This window comes from Rhincodon typus, chromosome 9, assembly GCF_021869965.1.
Source record: "Rhincodon typus isolate 14 chromosome 9, sRhiTyp1.1, whole genome shotgun sequence".
Lineage (NCBI taxonomy): Eukaryota > Metazoa > Chordata > Chondrichthyes > Orectolobiformes > Rhincodontidae > Rhincodon > Rhincodon typus.
In genome coordinates this window covers 12,851,645-12,870,309 of record NC_063340.1, presented here as the reverse complement: position 1 = coordinate 12,870,309, position 18,665 = coordinate 12,851,645, and the positions used below count along the sequence as shown (strand labels likewise).

The 18,665-nt window shown below is 37.5% G+C and overlaps 1 long non-coding RNA gene across 2 annotated transcripts; it reads left to right on the top strand.

The window, feature by feature from the left end:
• The first annotated feature begins 9,931 nt into the window (after window positions 1–9,931).
• Window positions 9,932–15,263, top strand: LOC125484107. 2 transcript variants are annotated; one of them, XR_007262965.1, is made up of 4 exons: window positions 9,932–10,039; window positions 10,307–10,406; window positions 11,797–11,918; window positions 15,103–15,263. It is a non-coding gene; the product is annotated as an uncharacterized LOC125484107 (long non-coding RNA). The 2 variants fall into 2 exon arrangements; XR_007262964.1 differs by lacking the exon at window positions 9,932–10,039 and having other exon boundaries at window positions 10,281–10,406.
• Window positions 15,264–18,665: the final 3,402 nt, after the last annotated feature.

Sequence of the window (18,665 nt, the reverse complement as noted above, 5' to 3'; positions counted from 1 at the left end):
TTAAGCATTTTGATAGAGTTATGGTTAAGCCAATTCTTTTACTTTATTTTTATTTTGTCTATATTGTAATTACAGTGTATGAATAAAGTGTATTTTGTTTCAAGCCTGGTTATTTGACCAATCAAATTGCATCTGGAACACAATGCCTTACACTTACCTTTAAGACAAAAATAAGTTAGGGTCTAGACTACCTTTTTAATTTTTTAAGTGGGTTTGGTCTGCTCCATAACAAACTGGGGCTCTTGTCAGGATCAAAATCTTTACTTCCAGTTTGGGTTTAGGATTATTGGACTTAAAGGCAGTGAGTGGTGAGTGTTTGTGTTCTGTTTTCAGGTGTTGAATTCAGTTGGTTTAAATAGGGTGTGCCTTGTGTAGTAATGGCTCTTTCAGTCACCATAAGTTTCCTGGGGGTGTCAGAAGTCACTTCTGGAGTTTTACAGAAAGTGAGCAAGGCAAAGCTTTTGGAATTGCCAGACAAGCTGGAGTTGGGTTTGCCTTTGTCCATGTGAAAAGGGGAGGTAACTGCAGCAATAGTTCAACATTTACGATTGTGGGAAATGCTATCGGAATATTTGTAAATTGGCTAAAATTCAATTGCGAATGAAGCAGCTTGAACAAAAAACATTGGGAGGATACATGTGGGAAAACAGGATAAACCAAAGAGTTTAATTCAAGTGGTATAGGAAAGCACAGTGGAAGCTACAAGCTGCAAAAGAATGTACAACCTGGTCAGGGGTTGGTTGGGAAGAAAATGTCAGATCTCTCGAAAGAGTTTACTTGCATGGGTAAGATTTACTCATGTATGCCGGGAAGAGTAGGTAAAGAAATTTAAATTTTAAGAGATATGTTCGCAAGACAATCTGTGATGGTGAGAGATGAGGAGATATGTAATTCAAAGAAGTAATGCCAAAAAAGTGGTAATATGTGGAATTTGTGGTGAGAAAAGCAGTGTTCCATTATAAAAGGTGAGGTTAGAGTCTGGGGAAATGTGTTGTAGTGGTGGTAGGAGTAATAGAGAAATTCTTGATCCAGAAATACATTTTATCCTTGGTAATGATATAGCTGGATCACAGGTGATGTGTACTGTGACTGAAAAGCCAGTGGAAGATCAGGCAAATGAGGTGTTATGGGAAGTATATCTTGGGATTTTTCCTGACTGTCTAGTAGCAAGGTCACAAAGCCACAGGTGGAAACATGAGGAGAAATCAACAAGTAAAGATAAGGAAGTTGAAGTTTAATTATCAGAGACTATGTTTGATCAAGTGGTTGGGAAAAATCAAGACAAGGTGGAGGCCAACGTGAATATTTTTAGTTCAGAGAAATTAGCTGAATTACAGCAGAAAGCAGTTTTTCAAAAAGCATACACAGAAGAAGAAACTGAGTATAATCCCAGAATGTTATTATCTTAAAAATGATGTCTTGATGAGGAAATGGAGACCATCACATACTCAGGTGGATGAAAAATGGGCAGAAATTCAGCAAGTGGTGTGACCAATGGGTTATAGAAAGGAGGTGTTGCAGGTAGCAAACAAATTACCAGTAGCAGGTCATCTGGGAGTAAGGAAAACTCAAACCAAGATACAAAAATGTTCTTACTGCCCTGGACTGCATAAGGATTTGGTTGAATTTTTCCGGACATGTCACATACGTCAGGTAATTGAAATACCTCAGCAGTGATAAAACCAGCACCCTTAGTACCAATTACTACATTTGAGGAACATTTTACAAGTGTCTTAATTGATTGCATAGGACCCCTACCGAAAACAAAAAGTAGGAATCAGTACTTGTTGACTATAATGGATGAGTCTACTAGATTTCCAGAGGCCATTCCAGTATGCAGTATCGGGGTAAAAGGATTGTCGAAGAGTTACTCAAATTCTTTTCTAGATACGGACTACCCACAAAAAGACAATTGGATCAAGGGTCAAATTTTACATCAAAATTATTGGAAGATGTTATGGATAGCTTAGGGATAAATCCATTGTGTACCATCCAGCATCGCAGGAAGCATTAAACCAGTGGTATCAAACTTTAAAGATCATGTTGAGGGCTTATGGTCGAGACTATCCAGAGGATTGGGATAAAGGAATTTGATTTGTATCTTTTACAATTTTGGGATGCACTTAATGAATCAACTAAATTCAGTCCATTTGAGTTAGTTTTTGGGCATGAGGTGAGAGAATCACTGAAATTAATTGAGAAATCGGTAAGTCTGAGTTCAGGCACCAAACATTTGGACAATGTGTCAAATTTTAGGCAAAGATTAAATAGAGTGGGTGAGTTGGCTAGACAGCATTTAAAAGTAGCTTAGCATCTGATGAAGCGGGAAGCAGAGAAGAAATCAAAAACTTATAATTTTGCTCATGGTGATAAAGTGTTAGTATTACTGCCAGTGTTAGATGAACGTTTAAAGGCAAGGTTTAGTGGGCCTTATAATATTGAATGGAGATTGAGTAAAGTGAATTATTTAATAAGAACACCAGATAGAAAGAAATTCCATAGAGTTTATCATGTGAATACGCTCAAAAGATATTTTGATAGGGAAGGAAAGCAATAGAAGAATGCATTGTTTGTTACAGTACAAAGTCAAGAACCAAATTCAGATGATTCTGAATTGGACCTTGCTTAAATTAAGTTGGACCATGAGGAAGTTCTCAAAAATTAGGATAAATTAATGAGTTACCTTCCAGGGGAAAATCAAAATTAATGACCTTAATAATGACCAGAATAGTAACCATAATACCATGAATTTTAAGATACTCATGGATAGGGATTACAGCAGTCCTTGGGTAAAGGTGTTAAATTACGGGAAGGCAATTGATAAGAGTTCAGGAGTGGCATGTTCCTGTGACAATGAAGGATAGGTATGGCAAATGACCAGGGATGTTATGATCTTGGTCAAAAAAGAAGCATACGCAAGTTCTAGGGGAATGGGAACTGATAAAGCTTTTGAAACATACAGGGAAAGTAGAAAAGAACTTAAACAAGGAATTAGACTGGCTAAAAGAGGTCATGAAAAATCATTAGCAAACAGGATCAAGGAGAATCTCAAGGCTTTTTATACATATATATAAAGCAAGAGAGTGGCCAGGGAAATGGCTGGCCCACTCAAGGACAAAGGAGGGAATCTATGTGTGGAGCCAGAAGAGGTAGGTGAGGTCCTAAATGAATATTTTGTATCAGTATTCACCAAAGAGAAGGAATTAGTGGAGGATGATCTCAGGAAGGGAGTATTAAATTTCTTAGCCAAGTTGCTATTAAAAAAGCAGAGGTATTGTGCATCTTAAAATGTATGAAGGTTGATAAGTCCTTGGGTCCTGATGGGATCTATATCAGAATATTGAGGGAGGCAAGAGAAATAATTGCTGGAGATTTGGCAGGCATCTTTGTATCCCCTTTGGCCACAGGTGAGGTCCCAGAGAACTGGAGAATAGCCAATGTTGTCCCATTGTTTGAGAAAGGGAGCAGGGATAATCCAGGAAATTACAGGCTTGTGAGCCTCACATCAGTGGTAGGAAAGTTATTGGAAAAGATTGTCAGGGACAAAATCTGTATGCGTTTAGGAGCAAATGGACTGTTTAGCGATAGACAACATGGTTTCATGTGGGGGAGGTTGTGCCTCACTAACTTGATTGAGTTTTTTGAGGAGATGACGAAAATGTTTGATGAGGGAAAAGTAGCTGATGTTGTCTACATGGACTTCAATAAAGCCTTTGGCAAAGTCTCTAATGGCAGACTGGTATAAAAGGTAAAGTCACATGGTATTAGAAGTGAGCTAGTAAGATGGATACAGAACTGGCTTAGGCATAGGAGAAAGAAGGTAGTTGTGGAAGATAGCTTTTTGAAATGGAAGGCTGTGACTCGTTGTGTTCCACAGGGATCAATGCTGAGACCTCTGCTGTTTGTGGTCTACATAAATGATTTGCAGGAAAACGTGGCTGGTCTAATTAGTAAGTTTGAGGACAATACAAAGACTGGTGGAGTTGTGGATAGTGGGGAGGATTGTTAAAGGATACAGAAGATATGGATCAGTTCAAGGCATGGGCAGAAAAATGGCAATGGAATTTAATCTGGACAAATGTCAGGTGATGCATTTTGGAAGATCAAGTACAGGTGGAAATTATACAGTGAATGGCAGAACCTTTAGGAGTATTGATCTGCAGAGGGATCTTGGTGTGTAGGTCCACAGATCACTGAAGGGGACAGCACAGGTAGATAAGACAGTAAAAAAGACCCATAACATGCTTGCCTTTATAGGAAGGGGCATTGAATATAATGATAGACAAGTAATGCTGCAGATTTATACAACTTTAGTTAGTTATTGTGTAAAGTTCTGGTCACCACACTACCAGAAGGATGTGGAGGGTACAGAAAAGGTTTACCAGGATGTTGCCTGGTATGAGGGATTTTAGCTATGAAGAAAGGTTGGATAGACTAGGTTTGTTTTCACTGGAATTCAGGAGGTTGAGGGGTGACCTGATAGAACTTTATAAGATTGTGAATCGCATGAATAGAGTGGAAAGTATGAGGCTTTTTTTCAGAGTGGAGGGGTTAATTATTACAGAACACAGGTTCAAGGTGTGAGGGGGGAAGTTTAAAACATATATGTGAAGTAAATGTTTCACACAAAGGATGATGAGTGTCTGGAACGCACTGCCAGAGGAGGTGGTGAAAGCAGGCACAATAGCAGCATTCAAGAAGCACCTGGATGAAAACTTGAATAGGAAGGGAATAAAAGGATACGGATCCTATAAGTGAAGACAGTTTTAGTATGGAAGGACAAAATGTGTCAGAGCAGGCATGGAGGGCCGAAGGGCCTGTTCCCGTGCTGTATTGTTCTTGAAATGACCTGAAAGAGTTATTACAATCACATGGAGAGATATGTGAGTGTGAGTTGGGAAGTACCAATCTGATTATGCATGAGGTAGATATTGGAAATGCTTATAGACTTAACCCTCTAAAGTTGGCAAGGCTTCATAAAGAAATTCAGTGCACGCTCAAAGACAAACATAATTGAACTGAGTTGTAGCAACTGAAGCTCACCCATGGTATTGGTGCCAAAACCAAATGGCACCCAATGATTATATGTGGATTATCACAAAATCAATGCAATTACAAAATCTGATTCATACCCTATTCACATTTGGGAGACTGTATTGAGAAGGTGGGACAAGTAACTTACATTTAAAAGTTGGACTTACTCCAAGATTACTGAAAGTTACCTATTTTCGAAATAGCAAAGGAAATTTCAGCTTTTGTGACGCCGAATGGACTGTACCAGTTTAAATTCATGCACTATCCACATTTCAAAGATTAACCAATAAAGTCATTTTGGGATTACCCAATTGTGTGGTGTACCTTGACAATCTGATAATTTTTGGTCACACATGGAAGGAACTTTTGGAGCATCTATTAGAATTGTTTGATTGACTTTGGAAGGTGGACTTGGTGATAAACCTGGCAAAGTGTGAGTGCACAAAAGCTCAAGTCACATCTTGACTTATGTCAGTGGACATGGAAAGATGGCCCATGGGATGTGAAAACAAAGATTATTGGAGATTTTCCCAAATGATTGATGAAGAGGAAGCACTATGATTACTGGGACTGAATTGGTTTTATTGGATGTTCATAATGAATTTTAGCAGTGTGGTTCCACTGACTGACTTGTTGAAGAAGTGCAGAAAATTTCAGTGGACAAAGGAATATCGGAAGGCATTTGACAGCCTGAAAGCTGTGCTAACTTCTGCCCCAACATTAGCCACACTAATCACGCAAAGCCATTCAAAGTTGCTTGGTGGCTGAGTGGTTAGCATTGCTGCCTCACAGCGCCAGGGACCCAGGTTTGATTCCACCCTTGGGTTACTGTCTGTGTGGAGGTTGCATGTTTTCCCTGTGTCTGCATGGGTTTCCGTCAGGTGCTCCGGTTCCCTCCCACAATCCAAAGGTGTGCAAGTTAAATAGATTGGACATGCTAAATTACCCATGGTGTTCAGGGAAGTGTAGTTGGGGTGTGTTAGCCATGGGAAATGCAGGGTTGCAGGAATAGGGTAGGGGAATGGGTCTAGGTGGGATGGTCTTTGGAGGGTTGGTATGGACTTGTTGGGCCAAATGGCCTGTTTCCACACTGTAGGGATTCTATAAAAAGAAAAGTGGCTATCGATGTGACTAATGTGGATGCAGGTGTTGTACTCTTGCAGGAAAACAATGAGATGCTAGAAAGATCTATTGGGTATTTTTCCAAAAAATTGAGTAATCATCAACATAAATATTTTACGATTGAGAAGGAGACCTTCAGTTTGGTGTTGGTGTTACAACACTTCAACATTTATATCGGAATCATGTGTCTGAAGCAATTGCTTATACTGATCATAACCTCTTAAAGTTTTTGGAAAATTTTAATGATAAAAGTAACACTGTTTATGTGGAGCTTATTATTGCAGACATTCAGTTTAAAATTATACACATGGCAGGATGAGAGAATGTAATTGTTGATGTATTGTCGCAACTTAAATGAAGGAAGATGGAGGTATTTGGTGGTGGGAGAAACATACCGTAATGGACTGTAGCAGTAAAGGTTTTCATGTTTAGAGTCAATGTTATGTATATGTATTGTTGTGTATTAATATCATAAGGTTAAAGGTTTTTAAAAATGAAGCCATCTCTGTATAGTGATGGTTCATTTTTTAAAAGGGGGAGGTAGGCTGATATGATGGCTTTAAGAGGTGTATTTTGTCCTTTTTTTATGAAGAAAGGTTGAGACAAAGATTGTGAGCAGCCTGCTCCAAAGCCAATAAAGCATACAGCTTGTGAGGCCTTGAGTTTTTTTTAAAGTTGGAACAATAGAAGCACCTGGAATGGATGGAGGCAAGCTCCTACAGGCCAGTTTTTTTTAGTTTTAACCTTCAGTAGCAGTTGCTGGGGTCTTGAAGCTGGATATGGCAGCTCTTATTCCTCACTGTGTTACAGCTAAAAACTGGCATTCTCTTCCTGCTGCTAGAATTGCATGTGAGACGATCCATTTTACAGTATGTGCCTTTGTCAAGGGTGTGCTTATTGGATGTTATAATATTGGAACAGTTAATTAGTAGTAGTTAATATAAGTATTACTTTGTTAAGCATTTCAATAGAGTTACAGTTAAGCCAATTCTTTTTTTGTTTTGTCTGTATTTTAATTATGGTTGATGAATAAAGTGTGTTTTGTTTCAAGTCTGGTAGTTTGACCAATCGAATTGCATCTGGAACACAACGCCTTACACTTCCCTTTAAAATGTTAGGGTCTAGATTATCTTCTTAATATATTTTGACACAGTTTGGTCTGGTCCATAACACTGCATAATCCATTAACAATACGAGGCTTAATACTGATGTTCTGAACTAAATGAATTTTTGAACTATATAAACAAACAAATATAATTTGGTGATGCTATGATAAAGTGATCAGCACACAATGCTCTTTTCAGATCCCAAAGAGATGCCAGGCACCTGTTTCATACATTATTACTTTATTGTTTCATAAGCGGATATGGTTTAAAGAGCCATGAATCTTATAATAGCATTGTTTTGCAAGCTCAGGTGATATTCATCCTACTGTTGTTTCCCCATGTGACATCTGCCTTCAAAACGGGGAAAAAGAAAATAGCATTGATTATACTTTACCCCAGTTGAATGGCATGAACTATAAAAACGCCTTTGATTTTAAGTGTAAAGCTGTCCCAAAATGTAGCTTAAAACATGTTGCTTTTTCATTACAGGCCTTACATATCTTAAAATTTTAACTGATACAAAAACCTATCTTCTTATTTTTTATTTTTAATGCTCTCTAAAATTCATTTCTCTCACAAATGAGTAATTGGTGACTAATTTTAAAGTGATGAAACTTCTTACATATATTCATTTGAAACTAAAACAGACAGAATTGTATCTGATGTTTGAGTGTTTTGGTCACAAAGGATTAATTTACCTGAATGATAAATTAGCATATAATAAATTCCAGAAATTAAAACAAAAAAAGATCTATTTTATATTATTAGAGTTTAAAAATTAAACGAACAATGGAAAAGCTGGCATAAGGTGTATTATTTGCATTCTAACCAAACTTCTAAAACCATGGGCAGAAAATTAGTAATAAACAAACACTACCATTTCTCCTCACAAAAAGTAATCAACCTATAATGTTGACTGATTTCACAGAAGCTACCAGACCTGCTGAATATTTCCATCATTTTCTGTCTTTATTTCAGATGCCTAGCATCCACAGTATTTTACTTTTGTACTGACATGTTCTGGTCTTATTCTTCTCACATTGTCATCAATTCTAATTATTTTCAAAGTCGTTAAGTTTATACTAATTTCTGTTGCCAGTTGGTATATGATTAATGCCAATGTTAAGAATGTTGCTGGTGTCCAGCATGCTTGTGCAGAATTTTTTTAAAAGCAAGTTGGGATGGTTGAAGCAGGCATCCATCTTTTCTCAAAGAAAGGTAGGATGAAAATATAAACAGTCACGATGAACTTGACAGACACCGATTTCTTTTTACAATGTTCATGATTTACATAATTATGAAAGAAGCAGTAAAACCAGATTTCAGATTTGAAGGCAATCTTTTAAACAGCAAAACATGAAATGAATACATAATTTCTAAAAAAAACATATTAAATAAGAGAAAAAATCTTTTAGTAGTAAATTGATTGAATGACATTTGTTGTGTCCCTTATGTGCATTGTGAACATTCAGCGTTCATTTGTTTCTTCCTCATTAGACAAGCCTCAATTTTTATCGTTGCCTTATATTCCAATATCTGCATTTCAAAAGTAGACTATTGAGTTATGTGGCACTTGACATAAGCTGAGGGTCTAATAAGGCACAGTGCAAATATAAGTTTCTATTTTCCGATTAAGAAATGAGGAGAGCAGAAAATTATTTTCTATGGAGTTCAAAAACTTTTTAAAAATAAAATCTCTCCTTCCACTCTTACTTTCCTATAAATTGTCCAATCAATTCGGGGTGGGGGAGGTGCGGTCGTGGGAACTGTTGCTACTGCGTTTCAAACAAGTCCCTGTTGATAGGACCAATTATTATAAATAATTCAAATTTTAAAAATTCCGAGGTGTGCAGTTTGTCTCGGCGCCTGGAATTCTAAAAATCGAGATTGTCGGACGAAATCTGCAGCTCCACTGTTCTACCTGTCTCACAACTGATTTATGGATTTCGTAAAGTGCTCCCCACCTGTCTTCGCTAGTGCTCAATTCGTACATTACTCTCTCCCTAACCTCTAACACCTCGTCCATCTTCAGACTCATTTTTGGAACTAGCTCCCACCCAAATCAGCGAACCCCACCCGTTGCCTTGCCCGGTGCACACGCCACATTCCTACTCGATCGAGAGCAACGCCGCTGGATAGGAACAAATTCCCAGCAATCTGATCTCCAGAAATCCAAATATTTTCACAATCAGACTTTGATGGTAGTTCCCTTCAGCCGTTTAGATACATATACATAAACATATCCAACTGGTATAAGCTGGTCTTATGATTTACACGGATATGTTGTCAGCTTCGTAACAATGGTCTTTGTCACAATAAAGTTGCATAATATAAAAGATAACATGTAAATACTTTCAGAGATAGTAGGAACTGCCGATGCTGGAGAATCTGAGATAGCAAGGTGTAGAGCTGGATGAACACAGCAGGCCAAGCAGCATCAGAGGAGCAGGAAAGCTGTCGTTTCGGGTCTGGACCCTTCAGAAATACTTTGTTGGTTCGGAACCCACTGTTGATGTTCCAGCCAAATTAGAATGTTGGCCTGCTGAGTCTGAATCTCGCCTCTTCTGAGCGAAGGCTAGTACGAAATTTCACTTTATGTTCACGTTCCTATGTAAAATGCATTTTTTACGCGATCCTGAAATACACGTGAACTAAACTGTTAGCTGAAGGTAACTTGGATTCGGAAACGTCTCCTGCTACTGCCAACAGCTAGGAGCCCGAGGGAGGAGAGGCGAGCAATGTTGTACTTGCCACCTCATGTTACCATAGATCTTTAGGTATAATTGTTTGGAAGTGCTTTTCTACATTTGTTGACAAATAAATAAGCATGGTAGACCTATGGGAAGGCACTAATCAGAATAAAAGCAAACGGCTTTGGTGCCAAGACCCCAGAAATATAAATGTTAGGATTGTTTGAGTTGGTATTCTCGACATTTATCACATAATGGTGTGAATGGGTAAATTACAGAGCAACGGCGGGGGTGCTGTAGCGATTTTCTCCACACGAAGCTCTAACATTCCCTTTATTGCTGTAACATATATAGGGCAGAGCACCAGATGCCTCGTATTATGGGTTTGGTTGCTAGGTAGGTAAGAATACCAATCGCAGCACGAGGAGGAGATCACGGATACAGGCCAGCACAGGTGAGGAACTATCAACTTACAACAAAATATATACCAAAGATTAATTCTTTTAGTCAAAGTTTGATATTTGTCATGAAACAATGTAAACAACATCGCCAAAAGAATGGTGGTATTGCTCAACCAGAGTGCAATCGGCAATCGTTTCGAAGTACTTTCGTTTTAAGCGTTGTTGGCCAGTTTATTTTTAAGAAAAACAGAAATGGTAAATTTTACATAGTTCCGTCGCTTAAACGTTTTTATATAAACTGTCTAATCAGAATATAATCACAGCTCTGTAAAATTTTGATACAAGACAATTCGTATGCGCGGGTGCCTAAGTGTGTGAAATGCTCTTGGTCCGCTTTGTAAATGCCCAAACTTAAAGTGGGTGTCTATAATATCCCTCCACAACTTCGATTATTGAATACTCTAAATTTTAAGAATTGATTTGAAAGCGTGCTTTGATGAATATATCCAAACGTGGCGTCTAAATTGTGCGTGTTATTCAGCTCTCAAGTACTCGCACTTAACTGAAATACTTGCTATGAAATCAAACAGTATGGTTTAAATGAAGTGGCGTGTTTCTCTAATTTCCCTTTAAATCTGTTTGCTACATTCCCATCTGTATGTCTCCGTTATAATGAAGTTGTTTTATCTTAAGTGGGAAAGAAACAATTCCTGTCGCACGTTTTTAATGATCACTGCACAAGGTATGAGTGAAGCAGCAGAAGGCTGGAAGTCATGTTAACCCAGGGATTTACTTTTTTCTGTTAACCCTACTGTTGCAGCTTCAGGAAGGTTCCTAAGACTCCTCTTGACATGAGTGGGCTATTACAGTTACTCGTGTGAAAACTCCGAAAAGGGGAAATATATCATTGATTTATTCACGTTTTATGTCTGTGTACATTAAAATGTAAACATACAGAGACAAACATAAATGGAAAAGATTTAAACCCTAAAACGTAAAAATGGAATTCCAACAATGTACTCATATTAAATGCAAGTTGTTACATTGACAATAGGAATACGAAGGGCTGCATAGTCTAAAGACCATGACGCCTATGTATTTTTCTGCTTAATTTGTGACATCGTTTGCCTCAAAATTTCCGCCAAATAGTCGTATGGACATGTGGCATTTTGCATATGGTACAAAAATCGGCTACCATTCCAATAAATACAAAAGGTATGCTCCTCTGCCAATGTGAAAAGCTTAAGAAACTTGTAGACGTAAAACGGCGTGGTATTAGATAATTGGCCTTACCATAATCGTGCACCTCAGTGAAGGTCTTAGGTTTTTTTTTAATACTGAAAGTCGCTGTTGCATGGGAAACATGGTATAAAAGTTTTATCTCAACAAAAATGTTTTTTTCCTACCGCATGAATTATACGCGATTTGTCTTTTTTTGACCAGATACTTGAAAGAAGGAGTTACTGAATTGGAACGAATATGTCGCCTGCTAAACTTGTCGATCAGCTGATTATTTATTACACCATTCAGGCAATAGCAGAAATCCCGAAGGTTGCTTCTTTCAGGTACACTGTGTGGGACTTGGCATGCATTGTAATTCATTTGAGTTTCTAAATTTGTAGTATTATTGCAAAATTTGTAATACAAAATGTCAGCATGAAGCTGAATTTCAGGAATATCACAAAGTACAACCATCAATTACACGATATTTAGTGGTAACCTGGAAAAGGGTTACCATGTCTAGAAATAATTGTACAATCTGAAATGTATTTAAAGTTAGTTATTTTACTGGAGTGTGTAACAAATGTTCCAAATGCAGATCGACCCCAGTTAATCAATGTGAATAAAAGTCTTATGGCAATGGTTACAAATGTTAAATATTGATTACTCAATCGGTGGGGGTCATGCTTTTTTTTTAGTGTGTGAACTGAGACCCCAAATATACAAATCGTCTTCCTGGCTGCTTCCTCGTGTCATCTGAATCGAACGAATAATTGAATCCAAGGTTGTGGCGAATGAATTTCGTCATTCGTCAGATAAAACCTGCTCCACATAAAACACTATGCCAAATGTTGCAAGTCTCTCTGACTAGTCCCTGGGCAGCCAGATAATTCAGAAACTATTTGTATTAGCTGTTTATCAAATTATTAACAGCACAGATGTCGTTTGGCTGAAGAGCAGCTGAACCTCTATCTCTAAGACACTGAAACAAAGGTCTGCAGGAATAATTGTAGATGTGCATGGAATATTAAATTAATTTACTGCACTTAATTCTTATGCAAATCCTGACCCCTGATGCGGCATATCAATTACCTCTCTGCACAGGAAAAGGAAAATTCTCTGTTTTTTGTAATTCAGGAGGAAAAACGTTGAAAAGCATCAGACAGAAATACCAGTCGATGGTATTACCATATTAATTTACAACAGATGAGAAATACAGTTCTTCAGACATATGCAGCTTTAGATAGCTTTAGTGTTGGCAACAAAGACAAAAAAAAATCTAAACAAGAGACTTGCAGAAAGCTGCAGCTGTCTAAATGTGTGTGATCAGGCTGTTTCTATGTGGCTGAAGGGACTGGTCAATAAAACCTCGAGCCCCCTATTTTAAGCTTTCATCATATTTTTAATGAGGAAAAATGAATACGATGAATAATGCAGTTGGAACCTTCCTCGACCTTTCGGAGACCCCAGCGGTGAAATGATGTTTCTGTCTCCCTTCGTCACATACAATATGTGCTGCCTTTCAGCTCCCGGTAGCACAAACAAAAGCCATATAACAATATCAATTAATCATGCGGCAGGCAAACAAGGGTATTTATTCCCACTACAAATAGCCTCACAGTGAGCGCATGAATGGCCGTGATTAGCATGAGAAAAGAGGAGCAAAACTCTACAGTTCAACAGCTAAAGAGCAATTTGATGGGGCTGGGATGGGGAAATTGCTTGATTAGTGTCTGTTGAAGGAGCTGACAATTAGGCACCTCAGCTGTGAAACACGGTCGGGAAACAGCCAGTGCACCCAGTCAAAACAAGAGAGTATACATTTCAGAAGTGAACCTTGTCATTTCAACATCGTGAGCATTATTCCAAACACTGGAACACAAACTGGGTGGAATTCAATATTGCAGTTCGCACCTCATATGTAAAATGCGTAATTTATAATTAAAAAGGATCTCACACGACATTATAAAGTCATAGTCAATGCAGTGATAATTATGGCAAAATAGTATCTTGATTTTGATTTATCCGCCTTGTGATTTCAACTGTAGCTTTCTGTGGTAATGTTTTCAGAAACATGTTCTGAAATATTGACTCAATATAGTATTAATTATTACAATTTTAATGATTAAGCACGTGATGCTCAGTGGGCTTGATAGAGATGTCATTCCAAAGTCAATACCGTAATTGTTTATTTAGTACTTGTGTACACTTACAAGCTATACGCTGTACATTTATATAAAAAAAGGAGACTCTCCACAGCATTATTTTGATTAGTGTTTCAAACACCAATGTACTGAGCGACAAATATTTCTGGCGTGGCAAAAGCTTTTCTAAGCTTTTTTTAACAAGAAGACTTTTTATCAACACAAATCATTTACACTGAACGAAGGATTTATTACTGAAACCGGCTTCTCTATTATCTGAAGGACGCGTTTCTTTATTGCAGGTGTACCTATAGGATACACATTAGTCACTGTGGAAAACTCGCATTTACAATAACAGAATATAAAAATGGCGATTTTAATGTTAAAGCGGAAAAAAAACACGACAAAATAAATACCATGAAAATATTAAAAAGGCAAAATCGTTAACGCAGAAGAGTCGATTTTATGATTCTATGATACTATGCGCTATAAATTATTGATGCATCAGGTAATCGAACTTAATCCTCTCGCGTCGGTGATAAAAGTATGTCCCGGGTTCATATTTATTAGATATCGTGTCGTGCTGGCGAGACCCACTTGGCTGCACTACTCACAGCGTAGTCTGTTACCAATTACTGTACTTCTGGTTTTACGAGAGACTCTTGTAACTCACCACCGCGTTTCTTACACTGCACCTGATCCTTCAGATAACTAAGGCAGTTCCACTTCTCATGGTGATAGTAAGTTTGAGAAGCGAAGCTCAACACAGATAAAGTTGAAATGGACATCTATACATTTTATGGCATAATATCATCGCTATAATGCAGTCAGGTGGCCGAGAAACCACATCCACTTTATAAAAGCTTCGGTGAACCGCAGCTGCGGGCAAATTAAGCCTTTAGTATGCAGACTGCACTTCGTGGTTAGCAAATCATGTGCTTTCGGAAGCAATGCATACCCACAATCTTTTTGAAAGGATAGGCAACAAATTTGATCCTGTCTTTAAAAAAATCTGCATTGGAGATCCATAGACGTTGCATACAAACCGAAGTCTTTCCACTTGCACTGAGTGATCTGAACCTGGAACGAGATCAGTATGTAATAGCCCCACTTTACAAATTAAAAGATCGCCCAAAATTAAATCACAGCGAGTGATTATTTTAAGCAATTCGTTTAAATTTGTAAGGTCTTGATGTACAATGACCTTCCAGTACAAGAGTTTATAAGTAAATCAGAACCCTATTTCCTCAACCCGTGGAGTATGTCATTCTGGGGTATTTAAATTGATATGAAGTTTGAGCGTTATTATTTATTCAGTTATTAATATTTCAACCGCCTAGAACATTTCCAGATATATTGAAAGATGTGTTTCTGTTACATTTAGGATGCCTGATGTTTGATTCACGCTGGATTTCGTTCTCCAGAGATGCACAACGCGATAAATGCAGCAATTTTCTCCAATGGGCAGCTTTGAAGAACATGGCAATTTCAAGCTGCTGGATGTTATTTAGTGTAATAAGAAATAAAGCGATCCTATTTCTGAAATAACAGTGTCTATCATCAGTTGAACTACACTGAAAAGGTAATTGTTTCCTGATGATAGATCCATTACAGCCGATCGTGGCCTAAAATCATCCAATGCACCGTGAAAATGAAGGGCAAAATCGGTGTTTGCACCTTAATCACCAGAGTAAGTTTGTGCCCAGACCAATAGCTGTGTGCTGCACTCAATCGAACCAGTCTCTGGTCCTAGTCATTGAATTCTAAGTTGCAAAGGCTACATCACCTCATTTTAGATAGTTTTAGTTCCTCCTTACCAACAATTACAATCAGAGGGAAATAGTTGAATTCAGCACACGGGAGCATTGAAATTACTGTTTTAAGAGGACTTAAAATTGTAGCTAAATTGTGTGTGTGATTTATAAAAATCATTTTCGATGTCGTTTCTCTTTCTAAGAAATATTATGAGTGTTAATATTGGCGTACGATGATGAAAAATGCCACAATGCGTTCAATAGTTTTAAAACAACGCATTTACGCAAGGCAGAACATCACAGGTTCAAAGTATATTAGTCTTATTATTATTTTGACTTGCTGCTGAAGATCGATTATACACAACAGTGTTGGTCGCGCGTCCATGGGAAATATCGTCAACAGCCCCACATGGGGACACACAACTTGTTTACAGTACTGTTAGTCACTGGTTTGTTATACCTATCGATCGGGAATAATCCATCATCACTAGACGATGTAGATTATAATATGTTGTGTTAATGATTAACATCGTTCCAATGTAAGCATCATTATGTGCGTGAAAAGAAATGCAAAGGTTTCTGAAATAACCAATTAGTATGTTTTCATTTAGTTATTATCGCTTATGCTCACGACCCAATTGTACAAAGACGAGTGGAAGCAATATTCCACCACCGGCATTTCTATTCTGATGGCAAGTAAAATATTTATCGGGGAAAAACACATCCAGCCAAAAAATAATGTAATAGAGGAGGGAGGTTGTAGAAAGCGAAGCGGCGTCGTGGTTTCGTTTTCAAAAGTGCTCATTTGTTAGGAGTTTACTAAAGGGAATCTAATGCAGGAAAGGCCAAAGGCACTCAGACAGTGGCTGTACCATACATTGTATCCTATTAACTCAGGTTGTAACTCTTAAAAGATGGTGGCAGCAGATGATTCCGTGTAAGCGCTGTTTTAGTTCTGACATTATTTATAGAGCCTACTAATAGCGCTAACAGTGGAAACCAGGGCTAATTAAGCATCCTCTCGGATGCTCGCACCATTTGACCTGTGTTACTATCGCTGTCCTGGAGTGCAAATGGGAAAAGAGAGGACGGGGGTTAACTAACTGAACCGATCTACATAAGAAGCTTTGTTTATAGTTTATTAAACATACAGCTTGAATAGACTAATTACCTGCATGTTACATATGTTTGACTACCAATCTGTCATTATGAACAACGCTTTCACTTTTATGTGTTGGGAGATTCAGAACGCTACAAGAGTTCTAACGCGAAAAACCCATTCCTCAGTTTGGCAGCTCTTACAGCGGAAATAGTGAGAAAGTAGCAAATGTTATGAAGCAAAAATATTCAAAAAATATTACTATGTGTTTAAGATACTATACATTAATAATTAGGAATGGTAAGAGCATAACGCAATATTGAATATTAGTTGAAATATTATTTTACGAGATGGATTTTTAATATTATTCGTGAATACTTTGGAGGAAATACAGCCTCGTGTCTACATGAGCGAAAGCTATTTTAATGAGTTTCAACGAGTTTACACAGATTATAGTGATTGACGAGATTATGTGGCAGATCCCAACATCACACTCAACTTTTTATTATGTTGTCGACGTGCGACACAACATGAACAAAGTAAATTTGAATGCACAACGCGGATATTATTTATTTCTTTAATGTATTATGAACAACTGTTGATATGTATCATGATTATACTTGTATATCACGTTTCTACAATTTTAAGGACCTATATTAAATGTTCCACATCAACGTTTTGTCCAACTAATTACAGTTACATTTCTTGTCGATTGGTCTTTGTGAGGTTGTTGATCACGATCTTTTATTTTGTTGCGAAGATCTGCCTGGAATAAAGTGAAACAGATGCTCCTGTGTTTGTCAGCTGTTACTGTTTGTAAAAGGTCAAAGTAGGAGGCAGAGAAGGACCAGGCAACGAAGCAATTAAGAAGAGAAGGCAGAATGTTGCAGACTGGCTCCAAATTTATACAAGAGAGATGGGGGAAAAAGGTATAGAAGTAGCTGTGCGGTAAAAAAAAATCAAAGGAACTTCATACTCTACATTAACATAGATATTTATTCATTGAATTTTTGTTTCTATCTATATCCAGCACACATAAAATATGCACTTAAGAAGGGCTCATTATTCCAAGGGAACTGAACAATAAGATATTCTTTTCTTCAGTCAAATAGATTTAGTTTATCTTGATTCAGTTATCTAATTTGTTGCCTAATCGTGACATAATTACTGAAGTTATATAATTGCATGAATGTATAAGCTCCTTTTTACTTTACACAGATGGTATCTTGTGAATAGACGCAAAAGTTGATTTTTAAAAAATGTGCTTAGGCCTTAATAGATGCCAAATCTCATTGTCACAAGAAGTATTGCAGAGTTTCGGAAATAGACACAAACAATCCGAATCTCTTTACGGGGAATCCTAATGACGTTAACAGGCCTATTTACCAATTAGATCCTAGGAACGTTGTGCTTTAATCTTGGATAGGAAACAGTTTCTTGCATTTCATGAACAATTTCTGTTCACTTAAAAATAAATAGGGTAATCTAATAGCCCACAACGCACCACATACACGATAACATCGGAGGGTTAAATACGTGTATTTCAATATTGCACTCTTACCCCACCGAGTTGTAATTCTACACCCAAATAAATGTTGTTGTGTCATTTACGTCTACAGGCTCAGATATTTTCATTGTTTGGGGGATGATCAGATATTGGGAATACTTTTCATGAAACGAAAGTTAGCAGAAATGTCTAATCAGCTTCTTCGTAAGTAACATATATAAGGTTCAGTGATTTCATTGAATTGTTACGGCTGTCATTATTGATACAGGTCCAAACATGCACAACATAAAAGAGAATATAAGTACAAAGAACAGGATGTGATTTGCCGACCCTCTACATATTGGCATAAGTTGTGCAGTATTTTGCAATTTAATGAAGATACGCTGCATTGAGGAGTTCAGATGTGAATCTTCTGATATTTGTTTGCTCTTGACAAAGTTTGCCTCAGCGACAATCTGTCATAACCCTATGAATACATGCTACTGACTTTTACGTTGTCTATCAATTTAATATGTCCTCTAATAAAATAATACTGCTCAGTTACACCAATATCATCCAGGCATCCTTTTCTGAACTGAGTGGTTAGC